This window comes from Talpa occidentalis, unplaced genomic scaffold (assembly GCF_014898055.3).
Source record: "Talpa occidentalis isolate TD23 unplaced genomic scaffold, MPIMG_talOcc4v2.1 talOcc4.2, whole genome shotgun sequence".
Taxonomy (NCBI): Eukaryota; Metazoa; Chordata; class Mammalia; order Eulipotyphla; family Talpidae; genus Talpa; species Talpa occidentalis.
The window spans coordinates 42251689-42257549 of NW_023602073.1; the positions used below are offsets into that span (position 1 = coordinate 42251689).

The following is a 5861-nucleotide window of genomic DNA, read 5'->3' on the forward strand; positions in this document are numbered from 1 at the left end:
AGAGACAGGGACCAAAAGCACATGAGGCCTGTTCTCTAAACATGAGAAAGAACAGGCATAAAGCAATATAAAACTCAAAGACTCAAAATAGAAATACATAGAAATTTGAGGGCAGAAGGCTAGACCCTGAGCTGACCCCAGGCTGACCTGGCCACACAAGCACTCCCTGCCCAGACATGAGCACAAGGCCAGGTCGGGTCCCTGTGATCACAGGGCCTGCTGGGACAGGTGCTCCTGAAGGACAAGGACAAAGGAGCAGAGAGATGACCCCTGAGGAGTGACCATGTCAAAACCCACAATGCACTGAGCAACGACTAGATACAGGCTCCGTCCCTCTCAGCTCCTACAGCCTCTCCTGCCCCCACCTGCAGAGACTCAGCACAGCAAACACATGATTCTGGAAAGTTTCCCATTTATTTCACTCAAATTTTAGGGATCATTTTTATCAGCCCCCAAACCCATCAGGTAGATCACATAAAGTAATTTCAGAACTCAATTATTATTTCAAGAGGGAAGTAGTTACTGTTCTTGAAGAAAACACAAAGACAGGGGTAGAGGCAGATGAAGCTGCTTTTGCTGCAACAGGGAAATCATCAAGGAGAGACACAGGTCAGTGTGGGGAGGGGCCTGGTGGGCAGGGCTGGCCCAGTCTCCCCACCTCCTCACATTATCTCATAAGAACAGAGACACATTCCGATGCCTTTTGCAGCAAAGGAAGCCAGGGGATCTTGAAGTTACAAAGTGGAGGTGAGAAGAAATCCTGCATCACTCAGCCCCACAAGGCAGCTGGCTCACACTGTGAAGGAAAAAGATCATAAACAATTTCAAAGAAAGACGTACGTGTTGACATTCTCAACAGTCCACCGCATCCTCAGAATGTCCACCTTCCCCATAACCTGGTCCCATCCTCTCTGCCCCAGCCCCTCCCACCGCAGGCCTCCAGGGTCTCACCTTTAGCAGCTGTGAGAGACACATCAGAGCCCTGGGAACTGTCGCTGCCTGGGGGAGAACAAAACAGACCCTGGTCAGAGCCACAGAGATGAGACCACAGGAGGGAATGATGAGGGTGACTCCCCCATGGGCTCCATCTACACTGTCCCCATGAGCTCAGAGACCAAACCCCTGATCCACACTTACCTGCAGCCTGAGTGTAGCTTCCTCCTTTTCCACCTGTGGAAAGAAACATCATGTGAGACCAGGGAGGAGTCAGGCCATTAAGTACTAAAGGAATCTCCTAGTCCTGTACCACGGAAAGTTTGTAGAACTGTGGCTGGACACTAAGGGCAGGACCAGATATATGAAGAGAATCAAGGAGGAGGGACTGGACCAACTGCTTCCTGGGGTCTGCCTTAGCAGGCACCTTCCCCTGTGCCATTTGCTGGAATCAGGGCCCCATCACTGGAATTATCAAGGTAAACAACCTTCTACTCATTTTCAAAAATGCTTTACAAAAGACGGTTAACAATCAGCTCCAGACTGGGGAACAGAAGTGTGTGGGTGGTACTTCCCATTACCAGGCAGAGCAAGTTCTATCTGTGCCCTGAAAGTCTGCAGTAGACAAGACCTCCCACTCCCTTCTCTACCTGAGCGCTTCTTCCTCCACATCACAGCTACAGCCACGGCAGCTCCAGTGAGCACAACTCCAAGGAGAACCAGGCCAGCGATGATGCCCACGGTGGGGATGGAGGACTGAGGAGGGGGCACTGGAAAGGAAGGGAAGGAGAGACCTTAAGCCCCAAGCCTCCATCTTATGCTCTGAAGGGCTCCAGAAGGGCTTCTGATGCCCCTGAGAAGCTCTGTGCCCACCCCCCTCCTTACCCCAAGTCAGGACTCGGGGCTTCTCCATCCCATGCTGCACGTGGCACGTGTATCTCTGCTCCTCTCCAGAAGGCACCACCACAGCCGCCCACTTCTGGAAGGTTCCATCCCCCCCAGGCCTGGTCTCCACCAGCTCTGTGTCCTGGGTCAGGTCCTCCCCATCTCGCTGCCAGGTCAGGGTGATGTCCGCAGGGTAGAAGTCCAGGGCCCAGCACCTCAGGGTGACCTTCTGGTCAGTGGTGGGGTGGTGGGTCATGTGTGTCTTTGGGGCAACTGTGGAGAAGTGTGAGAACTTTCACCCTCTGGGTTTTTCCCTCATGGACCCTGAAAACGCCTCCTGTGACCATCCTCAGAATGGACAGAACAGTGGGTTTAGAAGAGGAAGCAGAAAATCAAGAAACCAGCCTGGTCTGGGTAATCTCTTATTCCTTAGAAAGATCTAGAATTAGGGCCTCCCTGGTGGTGCAGTGGTTGAACGCTGGGTTGCGAAGCTGCCCGCAGCCTTGGCAGCACTGGTTTGCTTCCCGGCCACCAGAGGGAGGGTCCCACATGGTGGCAGACCTCTCCTGCCGCCCGCTGCTCCCCTCAGCAGTGTACTTTGTCAGTCTGCCTGTTCTGCTCTCCTCTCTGGCTCTGGGGAATTCTCTCACCCTCCAGTGCTTCTGACTGTACCCAGTGCTTGTATAAATAAATAAATAAATAAATCTTTAAAAAAAAATAAAGACCTAGAATTACTGCGAAACTCTGAATAGGAGGAAGCAGTTCTCTAAGGAGTGGTAAGGGGAAGGATGTCCTAAAGCTAATTCCATACAGGCTTTGTGGACTCCACCCCCACTCCAGACCAAAGCCAAAAACACTGGGAACTCCAAATCCCATCACCACCAAAGGAAGGTGGCTGGGACCTGAGGGTGGGGTTAAGCAGCCAGGTTGGTATAAAGCCAGACACGTGGGCTTTGGAGGGGTTCCCCCATTTTGGCTCTCCACCAGCTCCCAGGGTCCGGCCAGCTCTGAGAGTGCCTTTGGGTTTCCAGGTCGGTGGATGGGGTAGGACGCATTAAAGACTTTATTTCCCTCTTTTCTCCCTGAGTTGTACATTTCCTTAATTCCCTTTCCCTTGTAAATAAACCTTTTATTAACCTTTTGTGTGTGCCCGTAGTGGAGTATTCATAAGTCCCTTTTAAGCGCGCAGGTGAGGACCCACAGCCAGGAACCCGTTCAATATCGGGCTGCTCCGTAACAGGTGGAGAGCACAGACTTTTGGGGACAGACCTAGTCACTCAGAAAAGCAGAAGTAGATTCCCCGCTTTGTCTCTGGTGAATCCTCTTGTCCCCACATCTCTGGCTTGTACCCCCGTTCTTGCATCCATAAATAAATATTAAAGAAAAAGAGAAAAATGTGCTCCGACCAATAACAAGACCCTGAAAGAAAAACTGTTGGCTCCCAAATGGCTGCCCAGTCAAAATGGTGATTTCGGGGCTGGTCTCCCTCAGGTTCAAGAGAGACCAAAGGGAGTCAGGAAACCCGGGGGCTCCTCCCCACCCCGACCAGAGAGGGGGCGCTGCTGTGACCCTGACTCCACCCTCCCCGCGGTGCCGGCCTGAGGGGGTGGGGAGACCTCGCGGCCCCTCTTACCTGAGCGCTGCAGCGTCTCCTTCCCGTGCTCCAGGTACCTGCGCAGCCACTCCACGCACCTGCCCTCCAGGTAGTTCCTGACGCGCTCCGCCTCTCCGGCCGCCTCCCACTTGCCCCGGGTGATCTGAGCCGCCGCGTCCGCCGCGGTCCAGGAGCGCAGGTCCTCGTTCAGGGCGATGTAGTCGGCGCCGTCGTAGGCGACCTGACGGTACCCGCGGAGGAGGCGCCCGTCCGGCCCCACGTCGCAGCCGTACATCCCCTGGAGGGTGTGAGAGCCTGTCCCGCCCCGTCACCCCGCGTCACCCCGCGTCACCCCGCCCGCCCCCGCCGGGAATAAACCGAAACTGACGCGGGAACCCCGCGGGGAACGTCCCGAGGCTCGTCCCGGGTCGAGGGTCCGGCGGGTCCCCCTGCCTCGGGGGACGCTCGGGCCGGGGTCTGGGGTCCCCGCCCGCCCGCGGGGGTGGGGTCGTGAGCGCCCCGGGCCCGCCCCGCTCACCCGCCTCGCTCTGGTGGTAGTAGCCGCGGATGTTGTTCAGGCTGTCTCGGAACACCGCCATGTTGTCCCTGGAGATCTGCGTCTCCCCTCCCAGTACTCCGGCCCCTCCTGCTCCATCCAGGGCGCCCGCGGCTCCATCCTCTGGCCCGGGGAGTCGCTGTCGAACCGCACGAACTGCGTGTCGTCCACGTACCCCACGGTGATGAAGCTGAAGCGGGGCTCCCCGGGCCGGGCCGGGACATCGCGGTGTAGAAATACCTCAGGGAGTGGGAGCCTGGGGGCGGGAGGGAGACCCGGGCTGGGGAGACGGGGCGGGAGGGGGCGAGGGGCTCCCGAGATTGAAATGGGGCAGCGGAGGAGAAGGCTGGAGACTCAGGGGGCTAGAGCAGGCGGGGCGGGGAGGGGCAGAAGGGGGTCAGGACAGGGGGGGTCACGGGGGACAACAGGGTCGGCGATGGCGAGGACTTGCCAGTCCCTGGGTCCTGCGCCCCCGCCGGGTTCCTAGTTCCCCCCTCCTGAGCGGCCTTTTCCCCCCGAGCCCGCACTCACCCGCCCAGGTCTCCGTCAAGGCCAGCGCCCCTGAGAGCAGCAGCAGGAAGGTTGGGGGCCTCATGACCGGGGTTCTTGAGTCTGGGGAGAATCTGAGTCCAGACTGGTCGGTGGATACTTTATAACTGGAGCCGCGGGGCTGCTGATTGGCTGCTCTGGAGACCTCCAGGCAATGGGGAGTGAGAATTGCGGTGAGTCACCAGTATCCAGGAAGGAGGATCAGACACAGGTTGTGAGAAGAAGTGAAACTGGGGAGTCGGGGAATCCCCAACCGTCACCTTCCAGCCCCAGGCAGAGGCCCGGGTGCTGAGACCCGGAGAACCACACCCGACACCTGGGACTTTGCCCACCTCTTCTCCTGCACCAAGACCTTTGTCACACCGTGTCTTGGGCCGGGCAGGGACTGGGTCAGCGATTTTCAAGCTTTTTCGTTTCAGGATCTCTGCAGTTTTACAAATTAGCGAGGACCTGAGCATCATTTTAGGAGGGTGTAGCTCTCAGTATTCACTACACTAGGACTAAAACCAACTTAAAAGATATTTTTATTTAATTTCGAACAATATTAATAACCCAATGTGTGTTCACAAAGTCTCTGAAAGAAATATAGGTATGTATGAAAATAATCACGGTAATGCTTAGATCTTTTACAGCTTATATTTTTGTAATCGTCTTTTTTCTGTTTCACTAGAAGCTTGCATTGTCATATTTTATCCTGCGTTTACTCTGTTGTTTTTGTTGGCCAATGAAAATTTATACAGCCTCTCTGAAATATGTGACAATAGCATATTAAGTGCCTTTTGATAATTGTGAATATTCAACTTTGTTTCACTTCGACAATAAATTGAAACTATACAAGTGGTGGTTTTTCAAATGTTATTTGCAAAGTGAGCGGTAGAACAGTATCATTGAATATTTTCCATCTGGTACATTAATTCCATAGGCCTCTCTTTATTATTAATGTTGAACTAATACATGCTTTTAAAAAGTGATACTAGATTATATGCTCTTTATGTTAATTAGTCTAGAATCGAATTTTGAAAAGCATGTATGTTTTAAGTCCAAAGATCCCTAAGAAAAGTAAGTGGCTACTGGAAGTTGTCAAGTTTATAGCAATGGGACACAATTTTTCACTATCTGGTTTTCACTTGGAGCTTGTCCTTTAGCAAGGCAGTTAATTACTATCATTTACCAACTGTCAGTTGATTTTCTTTTTTTTTTATTAAAGATTTATTTATTTTATTTATACAAGCACTGGGTACAGTCAGAAGCGTGGGAGGGTGAGAGAATTCACCAGAGCCAGAGAGGGAGCAGAGCAGGCAGAAGGACCGAAGTACACTGCTGAGGGGAGCAGCGGCAGGAGAG

General features: G+C 53.7%; 1 pseudogene; it reads right to left on the reverse strand.

The window, feature by feature from the left end:
• On the reverse strand, positions 1-4590 carry LOC119252082 (HLA class I histocompatibility antigen, A alpha chain-like; annotated as a pseudogene).
• Positions 4591-5861: the final 1271 nt, after the last annotated feature.